This window comes from Lissotriton vulgaris, chromosome 2_1 (assembly GCF_964263255.1).
Source record: "Lissotriton vulgaris chromosome 2_1, aLisVul1.2, whole genome shotgun sequence".
Classification (NCBI taxonomy): Eukaryota; Metazoa; Chordata; class Amphibia; order Caudata; family Salamandridae; genus Lissotriton; species Lissotriton vulgaris.
In genome coordinates, this window is record NC_141687.1 from 833,094,174 (window position 1) to 833,122,057 (window position 27,884).

The following is a 27,884-nucleotide window of genomic DNA, read 5'->3' on the forward strand; positions in this document are numbered from 1 at the left end:
AACGACCACATTCCATGGCATCAATTCTACTGACTTTATCTGATCGGATGCAGAGTGTAGAACTCTATTCTGTTTTGTAAAAAAACGTCTGTGCCAAGAAACAATACACCCTATACCGAATCTGAAATAAGACCCAAATGAGTATATGTGTTAATCAAAATTAACGTACTAATGTTCTTGCCGTTTACCACATAGAGATAATGTGGATCTGCTGTAGCTCACTCTCAATGAAATTATGACCATTTACCTGGCTTGTAATATCCAAAAGAAATACCAAGAACTGACGATATATCCGTCGCCTGCTAATTTGGTGCAATAACTACTAAGAGTCCGTCGACACTGGTTTACAATGTATTACTATTCCTCTTCTAGCTGAGATGTCCGCTAGATTTTCCAACATCTTACATGGCTATTTTCTATGTACACAATAGTCCTTTTTCAGTATCCATGCTCCGTATAAAGACCGGATAACCAAGACCCGCCCATAGCCGGGGGCAGGGTCAGCACAAGGCACGAAAATCGGGCTGCATGGGTAAGAATGGCGCTTTCCTGTTTTTTCAAGGAGATCAGGTAAGAAAGCCCCTGCAACTAACCACAGGCGCTCTATTGTCTCCCACCTAGTAAAAAACCAGAAGCGACTCCCAGTCCCCGTTGAAGTCTAAATGTGGAACGTATAAGGTAAAACACCGGGTTCTGCATGGGTTATCATCATCAAATTAACTTTATTTCGGTTTGTTTAAGAACCATAAAAGTACATCAAGTAGTAAAAAAAATACATTTACAATAATAAAATAATACACATTTGAATCTCATTTTGAATAAAAGCAGTTAGCATGTGGTTTTTAGGGTGATGAAAAAAACACTAAAGCAAGAAAATACATTGATTAAATATTCAGAACACAGTGAAAGCATAGTATTACTGAATTAGAGTAGCTTAGTACTACCGAATCAATTTCCGTCTAATTAACCACATTGAAAACAAGAATTTAGCAATAGCAGTAACTATTAGTGTATTAGTATCAGATTTTAAAATTCTAAAAAACTCTACATGGTTCCTGACTCCTAGGTTCACACATAGCTGTATAATCCATTTTTTCCTGCTAACAGAATAAGCAGGACAAAACAAGATCACATGGATTAGGGATTCATTTGGATCATTGCAACCTGGGCAAGGGCGAACTGGACCCGCTTTCCATTTATCAGTGTAAGAGTGGAGGGGTAGTGTGCCATATCTAAACTGTAGATACAGTTTTTTTTGCTAAGACAGGTTCTATAATGTCTAATTCCTTCTCAAAGCTGTAGACATTTTTAAAATCCAGAAAGCTGTCAGTGAGACTAGAAGACCTGGCTGATCGAAGGACCTCTTCTAAGTTGTAATATTTTATAGACTCAGCCAGGGTTTTCTTTGAGATAGATTTGCATGTGTCCTCCGGGTTGGACCAGAGGTTCTCCATGCCAATCCTAGTCGCCTGCTCCCTTATAAAGGATAACCACTTTATCCTCCCTACACTCGGGCGTGCCATCACAATCTTCAATTCTTCTCTATAGCACTCAAGCTCCGGGACGCTCCACAGTCTGCGCCAATAAAGGAGCGGGCGTGAGGCAATATCTTCTGCAATGGGCCTCAAGTTTAAATCCAACCTTAAAGGAACTAGAGGAGTGTTTTTTGGTAAGGAGAGCAGATGTCTAATAAAATTATTCTCTGTTATGCTAATCTCACTCACTGGACAGTGGCCCCAGAGTTCAGCTCCGTAAAGGGTGGCTGATCTGGTTTGAACTTTGTATATTTCCAGTGGAACACTGACTACTTTATGGACACAAGACTTCTGCACCTTGAGAATCCCCTCCCGTAGACTGAGAGAGGGTTAAATTAGCCCTAGTCATTTGGGTTACCCAACTCATTTTATCATTTAAGGTCAGACCTAAGTAAGTGAAATTATTTACCCTTTCCAGGGGTCGTCCATCCATTAACGGACGTGGACAGTTTATTGCATTGGCATTGAACACCATATACTTTGTTTTGTCTATATTAATCACCAAATTCCTGTTCCTACAGAATTTGGTGAATTGGTCTAACACCCGCTGCATCCCCATAGGTGTTTTTGAGAGCAGCAGGGTGTCATCCGCAAACATAAGTGCAGGGAATTTGCCACCAGCTAGATTAGGGGCGTCAATGTTATGAACACTATTTAGGTCGTCGACAAGGCCATTTAAAAAAAAGGGAAAATAAAGTAGGGGCAAGTACGCATCCCTGCCTAACTCCCTTCTCAATAGGGAAAGCTCTCGTCAGCTGGCCATATTTGCCATAACGTACCTTTGCATAGGTTCCTTCGTGGAGTCTTTTAAATTGGTGACATAAGTAGGGTGGGATGCCCATTGTTGTTAATATACTCCACAGTTGGTTCCTGTCCACCATTTCAAATGCGGATTTGAGGTCCACAAATGTCAGGTAAAGACTACCCCCTTCCATGACCACATGCTTCCAGTATAATATCTGGAGCCGTAGTAGTTGGTCGATGGTGGATGTTTTGGCACGGAACCCTGCTTGCAGGTGGGAGAGGATGTTGTTCTCACTAATCCAATCTTGCAAGCGCTGCAAAAGTAGTTTGGCGTAGATTTTTTGGGTGACATCAATAAGACTGATTGGCCTATAATTTGATGGGTCCAACGGTGATCCCTTTTTATAAATCGGGATGATTTCGGCCCCCAACCAGGTATTTGGAAACTCTTGACCGTCAAGAATAGCATTAAATATGACGGTCAGGTAGGGGACCCAGATCTTCGGCTCTTCTCTGAAAAGATCACCAGGGATCTTGTCCAACCCTGGGGCCTTGTTACATTTTAGTGCTTGGACTGCAAGTGTGACTTCCGACATGGTAAAGGGTGTTGGAAGACATCCAAGGTCCAAACTCGAAGACATGGTTAGTGGTACTTTATGCTGGGGAGCAGGGCTAGAGTAAAGTTTACCAAAGAATGCACACCAGGCTTCCTCAGCGATGTTAGGATCGATCTTTGCCTTACCTTCTGGTTTCCCGGTGTGAACCAAGTTCCAAAAGGTTCGGGCATCTTTCGTTATTAGGGCCTGTTTAATGGCCTGCCACTTCTCAGTTTCCCATTCGGATTTTGCGTGGGAAAGGAGATTCTTATAGGCTTTCCTTGCGACCATAATGGTAGCTCTATGGCCTTGTTTTAGGGCAAAGATTAGAGTAGTCTTCGCCCTCCTACAAGACTGGTTATACCAGGGATTTGTGGCACATGCCTGTCGGTTAGTCTGCTTTACCGATTTATAGAAGCTTACCGCTAGGACGAGCATTAAGTCATTGTGTATGTTTAAAAGTTTAGCATCTTTATCAAGAGTGTAGGCACTTTCGAGCAGTGTTTTTAGTCGCTCTAATTGGGGAGTGACACTATTATACAGTGATTATTAAGAAAAACAGTGGTCCATAGGATTGAGTTTTCACAAAGACAAATAGAGATATAGACTCAAATCAGTACTATATTGACAAGGTTTTCAGTACCCAGCCGGGCCTGAATTTTTATTTGCAAATATAGGTAAATTTAAAAGACCATCAAGAAGGTCTAATATAGCAGTTAATAGGGTACAAGCCTGTACCTATCCAAAAGTACACTCAAGAAAAATTCAAGAGTAGGAAGAGAGCAAGGAAAAAGAAGGTGAAGAATATCAGGCAAAAAGAGCTGCAGAGCCAATTGTCCCTTGCATCAATAACATATTAGCACTGCAAGTTCAGACAACCAATTCATGTAACATTATAAACACAATGGACAGGTTACATAATCGGAATGAGTGTCGACGGCGTTTCGATCCCCGGCTCCTAGTGAACTGGGATCATCATCAGGACAGTAAAAGTGTATTGCCTGTATGTGCTTTCTTTACAACCTGTTAGGAATTACAATTTACAGAAATGGGAAAAAGAAGAAAAAGGAGAAGAAAATTCTGTTTAAATACAGCACTATTTACAGGAAAATGCACGTGGTGTTCATTTTTGTCATGCCATGGTGAAGCCACTATGTCATCCTTGAAAGCGACACATATAGTCACGTTCGCTCTAATAGGCGCAACGACGTTAGCGGTTAAATGCTCACGGTAATATTTCCCGATTCGGCTTTGCCTTAAACGGTTCTTGCACTTTTCTGGACAAAGCATGTGTTTTGAACACTAAAGGACGTTTGGTTGATACCAACATGATCACAATGGCATGACAAAAATGAACACCACGTGCATTTTCCTGTAAATAGTGCTGTATTTAAACAGAATTTTCTTCTCCTTTTTCTTCTTTTTCCCATTTCTGTAAATTGTAATTCCTAACAGGTTGTAAAGAAAGCACATACAGGCAATACACTTTTACTGTCCTGATGATGATCCCAGTTCACTAGGAGCCGGGGATCGAAACGCCGTCGACACTCATTCCGATTATGTAACCTGTCCATTGTGTTTATAATGTTACATGAATTGGTTGTCTGAACTTGCAGTGCTAATATGTTATTGATGCAAGGGACAATTGGCTCCGCAGCTCTTTTTGCCTGATATTCTTCACCTTCTTTTTCCTTGCTCTCTTCCTACTCTTGAATTTTTCTTGAGTGTACTTTTGGATAGGTACAGGCTTGTACCCTATTAACTGCTATATTAGACCTTCTTGATGGTCTTTTAAATTTACCTATATTTGAAAATAAAAATTCAGGCCCGGCTGGGTACTGAAAACCTTGTCAATATAGTACTGATTTGAGTCTATATCTCTATTTGTCTTTGTGAAAACTCAATCCTATGGACCACTGTTTTTCTTAATAATTGATTGCCCAAGGTCCCTAGGCACCCATTGGGTCTCCCTTGTTCTCTGAAAATAAACTATTATACAGTGATGCCAAATTGTCTGCTGATGATTTAATGGAGGCCCAACGGATTCTCTTGCCACCCTGTAAGATCCTAATGTTACTGGAGGGCATATCATCAACTTGATACTCCCCATCGGGAAGTGGCAATTCTAGATCTGCTACCAAAGGGTTGTGGTCACTTTCTGAGCGGTCAGGTACATGGAAGTATCGAATCATGTGCCATAAAGACATACTAACCATAAGATAATCTATTATTGATGAATGGCCCATTCCACTATAGGTACTCCTTCCTGGGCTATCCCCCGGGAAGCGACCATTGCAAGCTCTAAGTGAATATGTATATGTCAATGATGTGAGCTGCATGGCCATAGGTGACCAAGATTTAGTTTGATAAACATTTGGAGGCGGGATCCGGCAGGCATCATCCTCATCAGTTGTTATTAGGGGAACCCCCCCAAGTGGTTCATAATGACAATTAAAGTCCCCCCCCATTATCACCTTGGTATCACTTGGGAGGGAGTTTAATAAGGCAGTTAAGCACTCTAGAGTACGGGAAACCGCACCCCCCAAGACAGGGCGTAGGTAGATGTTAATAATCACTATTTTGGGTGTGCTAGGACGAGTAAGGAGGATACATAGTATATCACAACTATTGGTATTGATCCTTTTGACCGAGAACCCAAGATGGACACCCACCCATATTGTTAGTCCACCAGATGGTCTGCCTCTAGGACCCTTGGTTGCAAGCTCAGCATAGGTGACAAAACCCATTCTGTGGTGGATAACCCTGGCCCATGTCTCTTGGAATATACAGATACCATGGTTATCCACATAGTCACACCACTCCATATTATCTAGCTTAGCACCCAAGCCCGCCACATTCCATGATATCAACAATAGATTTTTATCACTACGAGACAACTGGTCAATTAACTGGTTCGGGGATATGGTGTTTTCTACAATTTGGTCACCCACTTCAGGCCTCGTCTGCACCGTAGTGAATTCATGATTGGTTGTGGTGCAATTAACCTCATTTATACTTAAAGGGGAACTGGCACAGTGGAGAGGTGTAGTTGGAAACCTTGTCCTACTCTGGGTGACCTCCTCTACTAGCCCCCCTCCAACTACTCTTAAATCTTTAGATAGGGGGGCAGCCATAGCGGGGAGTCAATCGCAACCATCAAGGCCAGAAAGGGCGCCATATCTGTTCAAGGTTTCCAGTGGGTTAAAGGGAATCAGGTGCTCCATATTTCTGTTCCCCTGCAGATGCTCTAGCCCCACAAAGGGCAAACTGCGACCGCTGGCAGGGACTATATTCCACTCTGTATTATTCCTGGTAGGCAAAGGCCTTTGGAGATGACACATATAACTATTAGTGGGAGGCATATGAATGTTCCTGATATCTTTGGGGTCAGTTAACCCCCCGGTGTAGAGGACAGGGGTCATATACGACCTTGGATAGAAATATGTTAGGTCGTATGGGACTATAGCAGTGTTCAAATTCCTAGGGGGTCCTGTTAGTATGGACCTAACTGCTTCTGGGTTCCTGAAATTGATAACAACTATGTCTCCCTCAATATTTTGTTCCCTAGTGCCCAGCCAAGGCAGGCGTCTAACATGAATTATCTCCCCGTCGATGTAATATGGGAGTGGTCTGTTTTGTCCTAACCAATGTAAAATCTTATTCTTGAGTTGGGGATGGCCCTCCTTTCTGCCTGCTTCTAATGGGGGGACACCTGTGAGTACAACTACGAAGGGTAGCGACTCTGGGGGTAATTCAACATTGGGACCATATAGTTTATCGTTAGTCAGCTTTGCAGACCTCCCCTTACCCAGTTGCTGGCTCTTAGTGGTAGAATTAACATCACTCTTCTGGGGATCTCTTACAACCTGGGCCGTAGATTTTGATGCTGTTTGGACAGGAGCCTGGGCCTGTAGTGACGCCAAGTTTTTCTGCTGGTTGTTATTCACGGGCTTACTGGTTACAGTATTTGCCTTAGCAGGATTCTTGGTCGGGTCTACAGAGCTCTGTTTATTGCTAACAGGGGGTTTAGTTGCTCCATTATTGCCACTGTTAGAGCCGTTTGAAGCCGGCGGGTTGGGAGCATAGACAGTTGGAATCTGCGGTAGAGTTGTCGGGACAATGGTAGGCCTTGGGGAGGACATGCGCACACTTGTCTTATCAGCATACAGTGCCTCCAGATTACCTAGTCGGTGCTCCACCCTTTTTAAGATATCCAGAATAGGCAGCATGAAGGACCTGAGCAACTGCTCAACAGTGTTCAGCTCGGTATTAGTAGGGGGAGTGGTTACTGGACTTGGGGTGGGGACAGCCTCAATTTCCCTCCCTCGGGTGTTAATGGGTTGTATAGGTTGTAGGTCTGGAACTGGTACTGCTATGGGCATAGTATCAGTTGTTACCGAAGTATTAGATGTAGTACCGCCAGTGGTCTTAAGTTTTGGCGGCTTACCAAACTCGGTATGACTAAGCTTGCCTCGTTGAGGAGCTCCTAACCCCCTCCTCTTTTTAGAAGGCGGTGGACCGTGGGCTATGGACGTAACAATAGGTCTGCCTGTCCTTTTGGGCGGCTCTTTGGGGGGAGGTTTTGGAGCATTGTCTACATTAGGAGAGGGACTAGAGACAGACGAAAACAGACCATTAGGTGAAGACACAATCAATAAGGAGCCCGTGGGCGGTGGAGTACTTCTGAGGAGTAAAGGAAATTTATCCAGAGATAATGGATCTTCATAAGGTGTGTCAGTAATAATGTCCGACATAGTGGATGGGGATGCCAGATCAGTACATGGTCTATTTTTCAGGGACTCAATGGAACGACGACGTTCAATCCTACGTTCAAGTAGTGAGTCATCCTTGTCCAAGTCCACAGAAACCCTTGGGAAATAATTATCCAATGTTTTTTTACTGGACCCCACCATGCTGGAGTTCTCAGTGTTAGCAGCCATGAGTAAGAGCCTACCTTACAGACTGGGTCCAATGATGTCCAAGTACAAAAGTAAAGCTTTAGGGGGGTAGCCCGGCCTGTCCTCGTACGTCCCCGGACGGCCACAGACGGTCCCGCCCTTGTCCCGGGCTTCTCCCGGCGCCCTCCCGCGCGCTCCCGCGCCGCGGGGATCTGCTACTGTAAATAAGTCATCCGATAGGGAAGAGGAAAGGGAGGAGCCTGCAGGGAGAGCGTCCCAGGTGTTGGAAATTGGGAGTTGTGGGCGCTCCTGGGACTTGAAGTCCTGCGCCCACAACACGCTCGCAGCCCTGCAGGTCCCCGCAGTCACAAGCAAGTTTCCCTCTGCAGCGACCACCTCCGACGAAGCGGGACCCGCGCAGCGGGTTCCGCGAGCAGTAATCAGGCCAGAAAGGTGATCCTCGGCGTCTCAGCAACCCCAGGACACAGCGTGAAAAGAACGGCAGGAATCAGGGTAATCCGCTGGTAGCAGTAGAGAAGCGGCTTTTACCGCAGTGGAAGCCCAAGGGAGGAGCCTGCAGGGAGAGCGTCCCAGGTGTTGGAAATTGGGAGTTGTGGGCGCTCCTGGGACTTGAAGTCCTGCGCCCACAACACGCTCGCAGCCCTGCAGGTCCCCGCAGTCACAAGCAAGTTTCCCTCTGCAGCGACCACCTCCGACGAAGCGGGACCCGCGCAGCGGGTTCCGCGAGCAGTAATCAGGCCAGAAAGGTGATCCTCGGCGTCTCAGCAACCCCAGGACACAGCGTGAAAAGAACGGCAGGAATCAGGGTAATCCGCTGGTAGCAGTAGAGAAGCGGCTTTTACCGCAGTGGAAGCCCAAGGGAGGAGCCTGCAGGGAGAGCGTCCCAGGTGTTGGAAATTGGGAGTTGTGGGCGCTCCTGGGACTTGAAGTCCTGCGCCCACAACACGCTCGCAGCCCTGCAGGTCCCCGCAGTCACAAGCAAGTTTCCCTCTGCAGCGACCACCTCCGACGAAGCGGGACCCGCGCAGCGGGTTCCGCGAGCAGTAATCAGGCCAGAAAGGTGATCCTCGGCGTCTCAGCAACCCCAGGACACAGCGTGAAAAGAACGGCAGGAATCAGGGTAATCCGCTGGTAGCAGTAGAGAAGCGGCTTTTACCGCAGTGGAAGCCCAAGGGAGGAGCCTGCAGGGAGAGCGTCCCAGGTGTTGGAAATTGGGAGTTGTGGGCGCTCCTGGGACTTGAAGTCCTGCGCCCACAACACGCTCACAGCCCTGCAGGTCCCCGCAGTCACAAGCAAGTTTCCCTCTGCAGCGACCACCTCCGACGAAGCGGGACCCGTGCAGCGGGTTCCGCGAGCAGTAATCAGGCCAGAAAGGTGATCCTCGGCGTCTCAGCAACCCCAGGACACAGCGTGAAAAGAACGGCAGGAATCAGGGTAATCCGCTGGTAGCAGTAGAGAAGCGGCTTTTACCGCAGTGGAAGCCCAAGGGAGGAGCCTGCAGGGAGAGCGTCCCAGGTGTTGGAAATTGGGAGTTGTGGGCGCTCCTGGGACTTGAAGTCCTGCGCCCACAACACGCTCACAGCCCTGCAGGTCCCCGCAGTCACAAGCAAGTTTCCCTCTGCAGCGACCACCTCCGACGAAGCGGGACCCGTGCAGCGGGTTCCGCGAGCAGTAATCAGGCCAGAAAGGTGATCCTCGGCGTCTCAGCAACCCCAGGACACAGCGTGAAAAGAACGGCAGGAATCAGGGTAATCACGGAGAACCGATATGCCGATTAGATACACCATTTTTAGCACAGTTTCAAAAATTTGATGTTCAAAAGTTTCATGTAATGTAACCGCTACTCCTCGAATCTGTCTTTGGCATATTAACGGTCTAGACATCAGGTACCTGAAAAAGGTTTATATCGTAAAATAGACGGTTTTACATTTGTACATATCCACCATATGCGTGTTTTTTAAAAAACAAGAGCGACTCCTAGCCCTCTTTTGAGATACCAATGGTGAATGAAAAACGAAAATATTTGGGTTTGCATGGGTTTTCACGGCAATCCATTAGGCGGGGCAAAAACACTTCCTGGCATTTTTTGAAAACATCTACATTAATGTCACAGAATCTCTCTCTTTTACTGGACCCTGTTTGCGGTCGATTAACGGTAACATATGACCAGACAGCATGTACCGCAATAGCTTTGAAATTGTAAAATTTTGTTTGACGCTGTTTCACAAATGGTAAATCGTATGAATGTTGATGCCTTACTTTCGTCCCAAATACATTGAGGACCTTGACAATGAGCAGCCGCAGGGCTGTATACCACTCCCTCTCCCAGACCTTTACTGTTTCTCCTACTTCCTCAATTTTCCTGATTAATTCCACAAATATGGTTAATCTGTTTAGCATAAAATAATGCTCTATTATGTGCATCTGTTTGCCAACCTCACAATCATACCAACTGACACAAGATTTTTGTTGGTTTTCTTCACAGCTTGGAAATTCCATTTGCTACTATTGAAACACACACAAAAGGTGTGCGTGTTATTTTTATGTATGTTTGTTTTCTGTTATTGTCCTGACGAAAGCTCCCCTGACCCCTGTGGGCCCTGTGAGCTGAAACATGTCGACACTTTTCTAAAATGATATGGTAGCCCAATAACTCAACTACCTATATATCGCAATGGTTCTTAATGATAGTGACTAGTCGTTCTTTTATATTAAAATTTCCCTTTTGACTAGACATTATTTTTTAGCTTAGTTTTCCCCCTTTTTTTGATTTCTGGACACTTCTACATGCACCAGAAGTAGCCTCGGGTGAGGCAGGCATCCTGCACGTTAATCGTTGACCCAATGACTATGCCAGGACTCCTGATGGGGCGAAAAAAGATATACCGCTACGATAATTCCAGGAAGTCTATGAGGGTTTTCGATAAAAAACTAATGGTTTTGTAGAAACTAGTGTCCATTCTCTTTTGATTATTAGTAACTTGTATAGGGGAAACGAATGGACTTCTTATCCTCTTCCCTCCTTTTTTGATATTAGCGTAAAGGAAATTGGCCAGGCCGTCACGATAGCTGAGATTAGAGGGGCAATCAAACACATGGCTAGAAACAAGACCCAGAGGGTGGATGGTCTCCCAAAAGAATTTTATGCATGATACATCGACTTTCTAGCACCCCAGTTGCAGGAAGTGTATAATAGAGCATTTGAATTGGGTAACCTACCGGAATCCATGAGGGTTGCGCTGGCCGTCCCCTTGTTGAAACCTGGAAGAGAGAGCGTTGTCCATGCTAACAGTGGACTACAAAATACTGAGTCATATTCTGGCTTTGAGGTTACTACCTCACATGACGGCCCTGGTTCTCTTCCAGGGGATCCTCATCAATAGTCATAAGCATTAGAATATTCCCGCCCATGCGCGGGACCCCGGAAACAATATATTATATGTGCCCCACATATACATATACATATATATATAAATATATATATATAAAAATAAGCAATTGCAGCCAAATAAAACAGTAGAGCTGGAATATGCTGTGAAGAATTTCCACCATACATGTGTATTAGCATTAGAAACATGATAAACAACACCAATGCTTGTTTAGAAACTGTTTTAATGCTTAGAAAGCAGCAGAAATTCTTATAACACACTGTAAGCATATACAGCTCCCAGGCTGCATTGCAAATACCCAGTCTAAAAAGACTGAAAAGCTAACCCTGTGGCTGCATGTACCACAACTGACGCTGTGCCTTTAAGGCACCTCTGCCCCTAGCTTCCCATCATGCCTCAGGGGTTACAGTTAGGTCAGTTGTTCTTTCCGGCTCCTTCAGGAAGGACCCTGGATACACAGCTCCACATTTTTTCTGCCTTTTTCAGTCAGAAAATCTTCAAAAGAACAGTTTTTTGATTTACTTTGACTTTTTACATCAGGGTCAAGTAAATAACTGCTTAGCAGTCGAATTTTTGTGAGGTTTTCCTGTCAGGATGCCTTCATTATTTGATGATTGCCCTTCTTGTGGCCACAAGAAGGCAAAAACGGACTCTCATGAGGTCTGTATTTTATGCTTGCCAGAAGATCATGATCCAAAGGACTGTTCTCATTGTCAAAACCTGTCTGAAAGAACTTTAAAAGACAGGGAGAGGAACAGGCTCTATGGTTTGGCCCAAAGATCCATGAGGGGAAGATCTACAGAGAGGAAGAGTTCAAAGAGACCCAGAACTCCCTCCAAAGGCAAGTCAGAGCATCCATCGACCTCAGCGCCGGGCTCGGCGCTGAAAAAACAACATCTGATGGAAAAATCGAAAGATAAAGCTCCGTCGACGTCGGGACCGGCGTCGATGAGGAAATCGTCGTCGAAAAGAAAGTCACCGACGACGAAGAAAGCTCCGCCGTCGTCAACTAGGCGACGATCGGCGTTGAGAGAAGCCACGAGATCTCCGTCGACGAGAAGATCGGCGTCAAGACGTAAGTCAACTCCGCCGCCGTCAACCAGGCGACGGTCGGCGTCGAGAGACAGAATACACTCGCCGTCGTCTCAACGTCGACAGGCTTCGAAGAGTGTGACACCTCCGCCGAAGTCTCCACGGAGGCGCTCGGCGTCGAGGAGCAAGAGCCCCCTCGGACGATCGTCGTCGAGGAAGGGATCATCGTCGAAGACGTGTCGGCGCTCGACGTCGAGGATGTCCGATCCTCCGCCGTCGCCACATGCCAAGTCGACATCAAGGGCTTCGTCGACGACAGGACGTCGAAGGCCATCTCCGTCGCCGACAGACCAACGTCGGTCGACGTCGAGACCTCCGTCGACGGCAGGGCAACGCCGTTCGACGTCGAGACCTCCGTCGACGGCAGGGCAACGCCGCTCGACGTCGAGACCTCCGTCGACGGCAGGGCAACGCCGTTCGACGTCGAGACCTCCGTCGAAGGCGGGACGACGCCGTTCGACGTCGAGGGAGAAGACCCCGTCATCGGCTCGACATCACAGGTCGACGTCGAGAGAACACAGGTCGTCATCGAGGCGTTCGACGTCGAAGATTATCACTCCGTCGACGCCGCAGAGGCGTCCAACGTCAAGGGAAAGACTTCTAAGACGTCCGCCAACACCGGTGAGACGAAAATCCCCTTCAGTGCCTTCGACTATTTTGGTGACCCAATCGGCTTCTCACCATTCCTCCTCAAGTGCCTCTAGCTCATCGAGGTCCACTTCCAGGAGTAGAAGTCCGTTGCCCCAGCGAAAGATAACACTCTCGCCAAGATGGTATGCTCCTTTGAGCAAGTGGAAGGATTCTGGAGCGACGGAGAGGCTGCAAAGATATGTAAGCCCACTCCACAGGTCACCCCTTCAGAGACTGATAGAGGAGACAGACAGACAGAGTCCTATCAGGCACCAATCACGCTCTCGGGAGAGGAGAGCGGAAAGGTCGCATACCCCCAGGGTCTCCCGATCGCCACGGAGAGAGCATCCCAGATCTCAAACACCGAGAAGGGAGAAACGAACTGAGAGGTCGAGATCTCCACGAAGGGAGCGTCGGAGAGAATCACGTTCTCCTCGAAGGGAGGACCGACCGAGAAGATCGCCAGTGAGGAAGGAAAAATCTCACCACAGGAGAAGGAGAACACCATCATCCTCCTCCTCATCTTCTTCGAGATCTTCTAAAGGGGATTACTCCCCAACGCTGGCAGACAGCCCTCGCTCCAGAGCTTCCCCGCTTGACGACGTCAACACATATCTGGACGTTCTTCAAAGGGGCGCAAAAAAGCTTCAAATGGAAATGGCTGTTCCAGAAGTTTCCACTACTGTGATTTTCGAGACCCTTCGGCACAAATCATATTCACGGCCTTTGCTCCCATTGGTTCCAGGGATAATGGACCCAATCAAGGAGGTCTTTCTCACACCAGCGGCGATCAGGGCGGTTCCGGCACGTATCCAGAAAAAGTATAGGCCGGCCGACTCGGATCCAATCTTTGTTAAAGGGGAGCCTGCGGCGGACTCAGTTATCGTAGCCTCAGCTAGGAAGAATCACGCAGTCGCTCCCTCTTCTTCAGTTCCTCCTGACAAGGACAGCAAGACCCAAGATTCTTGGGGACGCAGAGTGTGCAGCACAGCAGCTTCATCACTGAAAGTCTCTAGTGCCTCAGCACTTCTCGGCAGATATGATAGAGCTCTGTGGGACTCCATGGAACGATTCAAAGAGAAATTGCCCAAGGAGGACCAGAAGGACTTTGAGGAAACGGTGACAGAGGGCTGTTTGGTGGCAAACCAAATGATCAGTTCATCCGCAGATAACGCCCTTCTAGCAGGACATGCCTACTCACATGGGGTTTGCGCGAGAAGATCTTCTTGGTTGCGGTTGACTGGTCTCAAACCAGATGCCCAACAACGCATCCTCAATCTGCCCTTCTCAGGATCTTCCCTCTTTGGGGAGCATGCCGATCAGGAAATGACCCGCATGAAAACCGAATTGGACACGGTGAAGGCGGTTGGTCTGGAAAAGAAGAAAGAGCAGTTCAAGCGACGCTTCAAGACCAACAAGAACCGGGGAGGCCAACAGAGGGTTCAAACCCCTCAATGGTCTCAGAACAAGCCACAAGGGAAGACACAATACAGAGGAGGAAAATCGGGCAGAGGCAGAGGCGGACATCATCAGTCCTCTGCCACGCCTAGAGGAGGCAAGGCCTGAGCAGTGGCTTCCTCTGGCGCCGTTACCCACTCCAGTGGGAGGAAGTGCTTCGCAACACCTGGCAGAGTGGGTCAGCATCACAAAAGATCAGTGGGTGCTGAATATACTGCGCAATGGATATGCGCTACGTTTCCGGAAGAGACCACAACCGATTCCTCCAAAAAAGACTCGCTCGTACCATCTAAACCTCCTCAAAAGGGAGGTGAGCGTCCTCTTAAAGAAAAACGCAATCGAAGAGGTACCCCCATCCCAAAGGGGGAAAGGAGTGTACTCAAGGTATTTTCTAGTCCCCAAGAGAGACCAAGAGGACAAGTTCAGACCGATTTTAGATCTTCGGACCCTCAACAAGGTGGTGGTCAAAGAGAAGTTTCGCATGCTGGCACTTCATCAGATATGTCCTCATCTACAAAGTGGAGATTGGATGTGTTCGGTGGATTTACAGGACGCGTACTTCCACATTCCTATAACACCAGGTCATCGGAAGTACTTGAGGTTTCTGGTAGGGAACAAGCATTACCAGTACAAAGTACTTCCGTTCGGTCTGAAATCCGCACCAAGGGTGTTCACCAAGTGCATGGCAGTGGTAGCGGCATGTCTACACAAAAAAGGTCTCTTTGTGTACCCATATCTAGACGACTGGCTCCTGAAGAGTCCGTCCCCTCGTCAAGCCACCAAAGACTGTCGTCTGTGTCTTCAACAACTACACAGGCTTGGGCTCCACGTGAACACAGAAAAGTCAGTCCTGCATCCCACACAAACCATCCACTATCTGGGAGCAGTCCTAGATACAAATTTAGGAAGAGCGTTTCCTTCGCAGGAGAGACTATCTTCCATGGGGCAGAAATGCAGAAAGCTACTTCAGTTTCCTCGTCCAAAGGTGCGAGAAGTAGCGTCTCTACTGGGTTCCATGGCGTCCTGCATCTTCCTAATTCCAAACGCCAGGTTGAGGATGCGTCCTCTACAAGAGTCTGTGGAAGATCAGTGGGACCAAGCGACAGGAGATTGGGAGGATCGAATCATCCTATCTCAAGCAGCACTGTCCTCAATACAGTGGTGGACTCGCCCTCGGAATGTCTTGCAGGGAGTCCCTTTTCAGCAGCCTCTTCCTTCGATGTCTGTGGTAACGGACGCATCTCTGGAAGGTTGGGGTGCTCACATGGGTCATCTTCAGATTCAGGGTCGCTGGTCGACCAACCTTCAGACATACCATATCAACATGCTGGAACTTCGAGCAGTTCATCTGGCGCTCAAAGCGTTCCTTCCAGCAATCACAACGGACAAAATCTTGGTTCAGACGGACAACACTACAACAATGTTCTATCTGAACAAGCAGGGAGGAACCCGGTCTCGCCCTCTGTCTCAGGAGGCCCAGACAATATGGCACTGGCTTCTGGCTCGGGGACTGTCGGTGGTGGCAGTACACCTTCCAGGCGAGCTAAACACAAAGGCGGACGCACTCAGCAGGCACTTCGAAGATCAGCCAGACTGGGTGCTAAACGACGAAGTAGTCGAAGAACTCTTCCGTTGCTGGGGCCGTCCAGACATAGATTTATTCGCGGACGACGAAAACGCCAAATGCCACGCCTTCGCGTCCAGGTTCCACCGACCAGGGACACAAGGGAACGCTCTCCTGCTGGAGTGGACAGGAATGTTCGCCTATGCGTTTCCTCCTCTGGCACTGATTCCGAAGGTGGTGGCCAAGCTCATCAGATCGAGCATGGACATGATCCTAGTTGCTCCGGATTGGCCGCGACAATGGTGGTATCCAGACCTATTACATCTGTCGCTGTGTCCACACAGACGTCTGCCATGCAGACCAGACCTGTTGAGCAAAATGAACGGGAGGATCCTGCATCCCAACCTCCCGTCACTGAACCTGACTGCATGGCTCCTGAGGTCTTGCAATACGGACACTTAAATCTGCCTCCAGAATGTATGAATATTTTAAAAGAGGCAAAGAGGCCTTCCACAAGGGCGTCTTATGCATTCAAGTGGAAGAGATTTTTCATTTGGTGTAGGGACCATGACTTTGATCCCACCAAAGGACAAGAAGAGGTAGTCCTCCCTTACCTCCTTTACTTAGCGACATCAGGGTTGAAATACGCTTCTATCAGGGTTCACCTAGTAGCGTACAGAAAATCACCTACACAAACGTCGTTTTTTCAGGTCCCAGTGGTTAAGGATTTCCTTCAGGGATTGAAGAAGGTCTATCCCCCTGTGAGAAATCCTTCTCCTCCCTGGGAGTTGAACCTGGTTCTCTCCAGGCTGATGTCTGCACCGTTTGAACCTATACACAAGGCCTCCTTGCAGCATCTCACTTGGAAGGCGGCCTTCTTGGTGGCAATAACCTCTGCTCGCAGGGTTAGCGAGATTCAAGCACTCTGCACCAAGGAACCCTACACTGTGTTTCACCACAACAGAGTGGTAATGAGGGCTCACCCTTCTTTCCTTCCAAAAGTGGTATCGGATTTTCATATAAACCAAACGATTACCCTTCCTTCGTTCTTTCCTAACCCATCGACCCCAGCTGAGAGGTCGTTGCACTCGTTAGATCTTAAACGGGTGCTAAAGTTTTACCTAGAAAGAACGAAGGGCACCAGAAAGACAGACCAACTCTTTGTCAATTATGGTTCAATGAGGACCGGGTTTGCAGCAGCCAAGAGGTCCATCTCCAGATGGATTGTCTCATGTATCAAACTAGCATACCAGCTGGCTGGCAAACCTTTGTTACAATCACCCAAAGCTCATTCCACTAGAGGGAAGGCAGCCACAACAGCATTTTTACATGACATTCCCATGTCAGAAATTTGCAAGGCTGCGACATGGAAATCAGTCCATACCTTTACAAGGCATTATTGCCTAGAGTCTGATTCCAGAGCGGATTCTCAAGTAGGGCAAGCCTCCTTGAGAAACCTATTTGGGTAGAATAAGGCCTACTTTTGGGCCTACGAATGTGAATGTTACCTATTGATTCCTTTGCCCGCAGGGATGAGGTGAGGCTCGCTACTCTATTCTAATGCTTATGACTATTGATGAGGATCCCCTGGAAGAGAAGGATTAGTTACTTACCTGTAATCCTAGTTCTCTTCCAGGGGTATCCTCATCAAAGTCATAAGCAACCCTCCCGCCTCCCCGGGCAAAGGACTTTGTTTATTAAGTAGGAGATGTTTTAACCTGTTATTACCATGGTTTTGTTTTCAGTCTCCGAAAAGAACAACTGACCTAACTGTAACCCCTGAGGCATGATGGGAAGCTAGGGGCAGAGGTGCCTTAAAGGCACAGCGTCAGTTTTGGTACATGCAGCCACAGGGTTAGCTTTTCAGTCTTTTTAGACTGGGTATTTGCAATGCAGCCTGGGAGCTGTATATGCTTACAGTGTGTTATAAGAATTTCTGCTGCTTTCTAAGCATTAAAACAGTTTCTAAACAAGCATTGGTGTTGTTTATCATGTTTCTAATGCTAATACACATGTATGGTGGAAATTCTTCACAGCATATTCCAGCTCTACTGTTTTATTTGGCTGCAATTGCTTATTTTTATATATATATATTTATATATATATGTATATGTATATGTGGGGCACATATAATATATTGTTTCCGGGGTCCCGCGCATGGGCGGGAATATTCTAATGCTTATGACTTTGATGAGGATACCCCTGGAAGAGAACTAGGATTACAGGTAAGTAACTAATCCTTCATGCTGATCAGGCGGGGTTTATACCAACCAGGAATACCTCCCATAATGTCCGGCGCTTGGTAGGAGTGTTAAATACTGATCTTGGAGTGGAGGTGACGCCAGCGGTACTATCAGTGGATATAGAAAAGGTGTTTGACAGCCTTGAATGGGAATATCTGGATAGGGTTCTAGAGAAATTCGGACTAGGCGAGAATTTCAGACATTGGACAAGAGTCTTGTACTCTCCAGCAGCGGCCAGGGTGCGACTGGGCTCGACCATATCGCCAGAATACCCGGTACGGAGAGGTGCGAGACAGGGGTGTTCGCTATCACCACTGCTGTTTGCGTTAGCAATAGAACAATTAGCGATCTACGCCAGGTCAGGGGCGGAATATAGCGGCTTGGTCTGCGAAGGTTCTCCGCACTATATATCATTGTATGCGGATGATTTGCTCCTGTTCTTAGCGAACACGACGGTAGCCCTGGAGGGGGCAGTGAGTATGTTGAGGAACTTTGGGAGGCTATCGGGACTGCGGGTGAATTGGACCAAAGCATGTGTATTCCCACTGAGGGCGGACACACCCCAGCCGCAATTAGATGTTGGTTTGGTGTGGGAGCGCTCGTGCTTTACTTATCTGGGGGTACGGATATTTCATACAGTAGAAAACGTATTGGAAGGAAATATAGGGCGCTGCATAAGGGCACTGAGGGGCAACATAGAATTTTGGGCAACCCTACCCCTATCAGTGTTGGGGAGAGTTGCCCTACTTAAGATGGTGGCCTTACCACGCCTACTCTATTACTTCCGTACACTCCCGATATGGGTGCCTCCTCGGTACTTCCGGGAGCTGAGGACACTTACCATTGATTTTCTATGGGCGGCAGGACGGAGAAGGGTTGCAATGGATACGCTGTTGCGGCCGAAACAGGAGGGAGGACTAGCAGTCCCTAATTTTGAACTATACTATTTGGCAACACAACTGCAAATCCTATATGCCGATGGTGAGTTGTTGTCCTATGGGGCGCTACAAGAACAATTTGGACTTCCTGATGGAGGTTTTCTATTGCACATGGCAGTCACTACTGCGATGCGGAAACATTTGAGGACCGGGCAGTCAGAACCGCAGACCACAATGGCTTGCCAATACGTGGTGATGGCGGCGGGAACGATCAAGGCGGTCACTTGCCTGCACACACGAATGCTAAATGAAGGTTTGATGCCTCTAACGGGTCTCAAGCAGAAGTGGGAAACGAGTATAGGGAAATTGATACCAGATGCAACCTGGGGTCGCATCATGTTAAGGACCTGGAAGGGATGCAGGAATGCGCGGTTTCAGCAGGTACATTTCTTTATGATCCATAGAGCGTACCTAACACCGGGGAAGATCAGGAAGTATTTCCATGTGTAGGACGTGGCGTGTACCAGATGCCTGGCACCCGATGTAGAGATAGAACACATGATGTGGGAATGTCCGAAACTGGGAACATACTGGACTGAGGTGGGAAGGCTTCTCAATGAGGTAACTGAGAGGCAAGTGGAATATACTATGGCGACTTGTTTGTTACTGTGGTTTCCTCACACCAGAAAGACCAAGTTAACTAGCAAATTCATTGATCTGGGCCTCATTTTGGCCCAGAGGGAAATCACTTGGCACTGGAAGTCAAGAGAGGGTCCGTCCAGTAAGCGATGGGCGACCGAACTCCATAAATGGGCCCATAGTGAGAGCATGATCAGATTGCGCCAGGCAGCCCGGACGGCTAATGAGAAAAGTTTGGAAGCAGCGCACGCATGAACCGAACTAGTGAGGGTGTTGAGTGATACCCTATCCCCAGACGAAGAATAAAATGTGAAAGATTAGAGAGTTGTTTCATGTGAGTTGCGGATGCATAGAAGGAATCCAACAGGTCTCCACCTTTTGAGTTGTTGGAAGAAATTGTTGTTGCCCGCACCACCTGCAGTTCGGGGGGAGGGGGTTTTCAGTTGGGGAGTTCGAAACACCTTGCAACTGTAGCATATCAGGACCTATCAGTACCCAACAAATGGTGTGTTTCAAAGTAATAAGTAAGAGGACTTCAGCTGATGACTCCATAAAGAATAGGATGGGGAACGGAGCACTACTAGTAGTTCACTACAGGCAGATAATCCATACCACTAGGACGAAGCTCCAAATTGACAGTACTTGAGTAGTAGCGCATACCACCAAATGCATGGGTTTGGTTAGTTAGATAAAAGATAGGGTGGGGAAGTAAAAAAAAAGCAGATGCTAGACGTCTCTGACACACGATGACCAAGGTTTTATCACATGAGTACTGCTTGCAACATTGATCAAGAACGCCGCCCGACCTCCGGGTTGTGGGCTAAATGGCTGTGTCATACTTTTGTCGTACTGTAAATGACCATGTTGCGTTGTTTACTGGTGAGTAAACCAGAATGAATAGATGTATAATGTCTAGCTATGCAACAAAAATAAAGTTTAAAAAAAAAAAAATCAATCTTACCGATCTTGTCTTATCTAAAGCTGAATAACAACTACTCTCATTAGGACTCTCTTATTGCCCGCCAAACAGGTTTTCCTATAATCAAACAAGGATTGACGTTTTTAAATTTATTCACAAAATTAAATTGATTAAACAGTTCCAACTTGAATCTAAGCGAAATAAAACAGTCAATGTGCCTTTACCTGAAGAATCAACACCAACTCTTCAAGTACGTGACATTACGGGCTTGCAAAACCTATATGATTTGGCATACAATGATGACTCACAAACTCCACCAATCGTGAGTCAAACTATCAACATGAATTGTTCAGTCACTAGTCCATTCCGTCCTAAATCCACGTTTCTACCTTTGATGCCAAGAGACGCGGTGGATGTGTTCAGCGATAAGAGTTATAACAGAATTAAAAGCTTTAAACAGACAAGTCATGACTCAAAGGAAACAGCAAGATTACAATAATAATCAATACCATCTGCTTGTGAAAAAAACTACAAAACAACAAGGATGTGACAATAAAAAATGCAGATAAGGGAGGAAATACGGTCTTATGGCAAGTAAAGGATTATATGATTGAGCAAGAAAGACATTTATCCAATACTTCTTGTTATCTGATATCTACACAATTTGCTATGTCTCAAAGCCATGAAAAAACTCGCAAACAGATTTTCAATTGGAAAAGACTTGGGTTACTGTCAAAGGACGAAAGTAAATTCCTAATTAATGAGCATCCGATCACTCCGAGTTTATATTTCCTCCCTAAAATTCATAAGCAAGTCACACCTACTCCCGGTCGCCCCATTATATCTGCGATTGGAAGTATGAATGAAAACATATCAAAATATGTAGACTTTTTTTTTTGCAACCCCACATGACTAATCTAACGTCTTACCTAAAGGACACTACAGACTTCCTGACTAAAATTATGGATGTGAAATGGGGTGCAAATTATCTATTCCTAGTAATGGACATCGGATCATTGTATACCTCTATTAATCAAGGGGCACATAAGGATAGGAGGAGGGCCTGAGGGATTCTAAAGACCAAGACACATTCCCTAGCTACATGTAGAAAAACAAAAGAGTGTCAGAGGGTCTAACTGGTCTATGTGAGGGTCATTAAACTAACAGAACAAATGTCTACTCATCTGCCCATAGTGAAAAAAGAAGAATTGTTGGATATCAGTGATCACTTACAGGTTGTCCATCAGTCACCACACGGAACCGCCCTTCATCATTTGGCATTCCTGTTGTTCACAATCATTGGTACGTCACTGGCTCAGACAAGGAGAGGTCAGATGGTATAACCTCCCGAGAGCCAAGTGGCGGCCAAGTAGTGGTCGAGTTTCACAAACTACCCATCAATTCGTTTGGTGGGTGACTGGTTTGCAGTGCTGTGAAAAAGGGTGTGTGTGAAAAGGGTGAGTGAAGATATATAAAATTGGGTAAGAGAGCAATAATAAGAAAAACTTTATTAGGTTATATGCTCGCTCCGCCAATATTAAAAAGCAGTATAGGTAGCTTTAACAAATATCTACCCTGATATTAAATTGGTCGACATGTTTCAGCAAACGTCTGCGGACTATTGAGTCCATTGCTTTCATCAGGACCTATAAACATATGAATGCTACTGCAAAAAGTCATGTGACGTGAAAAAATAAATAAATAGTGACTCAATACTTATATTTCTCACAACATGAAAAAAGATCACCTGCTTTGTAAGGTGTATCCTTTTGTTTGTAGAAAATATGTTCATCACATGTTAGTAGGAGTAGATCGCTCCACCCCGCCTGGCAACGGCTCAGGACTCGAGGGAAGCACCCTCCGTCGGTACTCCAATGCCTCCGTCTGAGCCAGTTAGTAACTGGCTCAGACGGAGGCATTGGAGTACCGACGGAGAGTGACTTTTTGCAGTAGCATTCATATGTTTATAGGTCCTGATGAAAGCAATGGACTCGATAGTCCGCAGAAGTTTGCTGAAACATGTCGACCAATTTAATATCAGGGTAGATATTTGTTAAAGCTACCTATACTGCTTTTTAATACCAATGATTGTGAACAACAGGAATGCCAAATGATGAAGGGCGGTTCCGTGTGGTGACTGATGGACAACCTGTAAGTGATCACTGATATCCAACAATTCTTCTTCTTTTTTCACTATGGGCAGATGAGTAGACATTTGTTCTGTTAGTTTAATGGCCCTCACATAGACCAGTTAGACCCTCTGACACTCTTTTGTTTTTCTACCTCTATTAATCACCATCAGGGTATTAATGCTTGTAATTTTTATCTGAGCAAACGTGACATATGTTTTCGTGACCACAATGTAATGTTGATGGAAATGATAAGAATCTGCCTCACCTCAAATTTCTTCAGTTTTCATGGTAACATCTACCAACAGCTGCATGGTGTGGCGATGGGCTTGTGCTTTTCCCCCAGCTACTCATGCTTGCATGTGGGTTGGTGGGAGGAGCACGAGCTCAGGACCACGCATCAGCGTTGGTTGCCTAACATCGTCAATTATTGGCGATTCATTGAGGACGTGTGTATAATCTGGAAAGGGACAGCAGAGGAGGCATCATCTTTTGTATCTGATCTAAACACTAAGGGCCAGATGTAGGTAATTTTTATTTTCCGACCTCTTAAATACCGAGTCATACCGACTCGGTATTTCAGAGGTCGGAAAATAAAAATACCGAGATGTAGGTAATTGCAGATGTGCAATTACCGAATCGGAAACAGTCGGTAATTTCCGATGCGGTAAATACCGACCACTTGATGCCCATGCATTCCTATGGGCTTTGAAGCCCATAGGAATGAACGGGCATTTACCGGTCGGTATTTACCACATCGGTAAATACCGATAGCCACAAGGGTGCAGGGGGTGTCACTTTGACACCCTCTGGCACCCCCAAAAGAGGCTCGGGTGCCATGTGGCAGGCATACCTGCCCTAAGGGCAGGTCTGCCTGTCATATGGCATAGGTGTGCATGCACACATGTGCATGCACACCTGAAACGGTATTTTACCATCAAGTATTATTTGATGGTAAAATACCGATTTTGTACTGCTTGTGGGACTCAGAAGAGTCCCACCTACATACCAATTTACCGGTAGCCATAATGTTACCGACTCGGTATTTTACATACTCGGTAAATTTACCTATCGGTAAATTTACCGAGTCTGTAAATTACAGGGACCTACATGTCAAATTGCTTTTACCGGGTGGTAACGGCCGAATTCGGCCGTTACCACCCGGTAAAAGCCTACCTACATCTGGCCCTAACACACTAAATCTAAAATTCACGGCTTCTACAACTTCAGAAATGGCAGAATTCCTTGATGTGCAGATGTTCATAAAAGATGACAAACTTGAGACCCGACTACACCGCAAATCTACAGAGGGCAATTCAATTCTTCATGCCCGGAGTGCCCATCCACTACATACTATTAAAAGTATCCCTTATGGGGAATTTATTTGTATCTGTAGAATCTGCAGTGACGCCATATCACTTGATCATTGTTTAAATGAATCCAAACAACGCTTTTTGTATAGGGGATACTGTGAAAACACTCTGGATCAAGCTCTAATTAAGGTTAGATCGCTTGATCGCAAATCCCTACTTGCACCAAAAAAGTCTGACAATATTAGCTCAGAGTGTTCAGTAAGACTCATTACAACCTTTTGTGCACAAGAGCGTAAAATACGGCGTATCATCTGCAAGGAATGGCCAATAATACTAAAAGATGTCATTCTAGGTCCCATTTTACCTGTTACACCTAACATAACTTTCAGGAGGGCGCCTTCAATGCGTGATGCATTGGACAAACCATCACCTGAGGTCTCCCCGAAAAAACCTTGGTATCATAAAACGGGATTTTTTAAGTGCACTTCTTGCCGTGCATGCACATTTGCAAAAAACAGCACCCGCTATATGACTGCATTTAGTGAGGTCCCTGTGCCTATTCGAGAACATCTAACCTGTAGGCCAGAATATGTAATTTATAAATTGAAATGCACCTGCAACCTCGAATACATAGGCAGCACAAAACTTCCTGTGCATAAACGCATCTTGCAACACATACGAGCCATAATTAACAGTGATGACAACTACCATGTGGCAAGACATTTTCGATCTGTACATAACAACTAAAAGATCTTGAATATACTGTCTTGTGCTCAGTGCCCCAGCCCGGACGGGGTGGGAATCGGGACAAATTACTTAGGCAAAAAGAATCGCACTTTATATTAGCATTAGATACCAAGGCCCCAAATGGGTTAAATTTAACGGAAGATCTAAATAACTTTCTGTAGATCCAGCTGGAAGATCTGTTCCTTTGGGTAACATTTCATATAATGTTTGAACATCATACTCTTTTTGTAGAATTTATTAACATGAATTAGGTCATCGGCTGATGACCAATACAACTATATTTGTTTCATGTAAGAATTTCTGCATAATCATGTTTCTATAAAAAAATCTTTTATAAAACATTTAAGGCTTTAATGTAACTGTCTTGGCTGCTTACTCGGCTGTGAGCAACACTTATTTAAATTATATTTGTTTGTGGGTTCTAATTTTATGATTTATGTTTTTTGGTATGAAACTGCACATTTTGAGCACTTTCTTTGACAAACCATAAAGTTGAAATAGATGAATACTAAAATTATTTGACATGCATGCCTGTGATATTTCAGACAGCTATTTTGTAGGTTTATTCATTGCGGAACAGACATAATGAATTGTGTATATACATTCAATTGGGTGACATTTGTCAAAAAAATTTTACATCCATTTACAAATTTGAATTTCATTAGGACACTATGTCGGAATTATGATTATTTTCATTATTGCAATTATCGCCGATATTATTATTTATTGGTTACAAATCATTCACTCATTGACTGTTCTGCTTTTTTTATAACCATAATACGTTGCCTCTAACAGATATGCATCAAGTTGAAACAATGTAACAACAATTTTAGTTTCTTCAGTCATTTAAAAATGGCGTTTGTTTGCAAATTATGAGCATAACTTTTCACATTGGTCTGTCATTTGTTTTTACACCACCTTCACTGCAAGGGTGTGCACTTTACTGATTTGTCCCACTATTATGTTTATTATAAAATGGCTGATCTTTCTGAGCGCGTTATGTGAACAAGCTCCCAGGAGGAGTGAAACGTGACGTCGGATGGACACTTGTCCTTTATTTTAAAATAAAGAACTTATTCTGCTACCTATTCGAGGATTTGTATCTTCCTTTGGATGATTCACTCGCGGCAATAATGAGGCTGGTTGGAGGTCCGCACCTGGTGTGATTCCGTCTTTTATTGGCGGAACAGGATTGTTGGTTCATATATATATATATATATATATATATATATATATATATATATATATATATATATATATATATATATATATATATATATACACACATTTCTTAATTTAATTAAAACATTTAGGGCCCGATGTAGGTAATCTCGATTTACCTACTCTTAAATACCAAATCATACTGCTTTGGTATTTAGGAGTAGGTAAATGGGATGTAGGTAATTTCTATTTTTAAATTACCGAATCGGTAAGATTTGGTAATTACCGAATCGGTATTTACAGATTCGGTAATTGCCATTCATTCCTAAGGGCCTGTAGGCCCATAGGAACGAATGTCAATTACCGAATCGGTAAATACCGATTTGGTAATTGGGGGAAACATTGAAGGGTGGCAGGTTGTCACTTTGACACCCTGTTGCACCCCTCAATCGTGTATGGGTGCACATGTTGCAGACATACATGCCCTAAGGGCATGTATGTCTGCAACATGGCAGCGTTTGAAAAGCAGAAAAAATGCTTTTTCAAGGCTTTTCATTATTTACCACCAACTTCCAGTTGGTGGTAAATAACGAATTCTGAAAGCCCTGTAGCACTGATTACAGTGCTACCTACATCGCAAAATACAGATTCGGTAATTTTACTGATTCGGTAATTTTACCGAATCGGTAAAATGACTGATTCGGTAAAATTACTGATTCTGTATTTTAGGTGGCCCTACAACTCATTTTCCAAATACCTGTCGGTAACGGCCGAAATTACTGATTTTTCGGCCGTTACCGACTAGTATTTGCCTACCTACATCTGGCCCTTATTCTTTTAAATTGCATTTATATTATTTTTATTTATTATTTTATTTTATTACCCTTTACACCCTAAAAACGAATTCCACCCTGCTCCCTTTAAATGCCCCTGCACCCCATAATCATAACCCACCCTTACTCCTTAAAATACCCCAACACCCTTAAACACTAACCCATCTTAACCCTATAAATATACCCTGTACCCCAAAATCCAAATCTATCCTGAAACCCTAAAAATACCCCTGTACACCAAAACCCAAACCTACCCCTGAACCCTAATACCCCTGTACCCCCAAACCCAAACCTAGCCCTGAACCCTAAAAATACCCCTGTACCCCGAAACCTACCCCTGAACCAGAAAATACACCTGTACCCCAAAACCCAAACCTACACCTGAACCCTAAAAATACCCCTGTACTCCAAAATCCAAACCTAGCCTTGAACCCTAAAAATAACCCTGTACCCCAAAACCCAAACCTCCCCTGAACCCTAAAATACCCCTGTACCCCAAAACCCAAACCTAGCCCTGAACCCTAAAAATACTCCTGTACCCCAAAACCCAAACCTAGCCCCGAACCCTTAAAATACCCCTGTACCCCAAAACCCAAACCTACCCCTGAACCCTAAAAATACCCCTATACCCCAAAACCCAAACCTAGCCCTGAACCCTAAAAAAAACCCTGTACCCCAAGTTCTAGAATAACGAAGTTTAGAGCTGGGGAGCTACGTTTTAATCTCGGCATCAGCTCAACATCCTGTGATTCCAGGCAAATCGCTTTGTCTCCCTGTGCCTACCACAAATTAATGTGTTCTTCTGTAATGTAAATTGTGCTCATGCCATGTTGTCGAGTTCGCGGTATATAATATTGCAAGAAAAATAAAGTAGGGAAACGCGAGTTCACACACTACTGAACGCGCACTCTTAAGTGCATCAGCAGTGCACTGGGAATCGAAGCGTTTCACAGGCCTGTCACAGATAAGAAATGCTATCAAAACGATATCCTACAAAACAATATACTACTGGCCGGCAGCAATTCATACCCGGACAACGTCGGGACGGGCTGCTAATAAATATATATATATATATATATATATATATATATACTA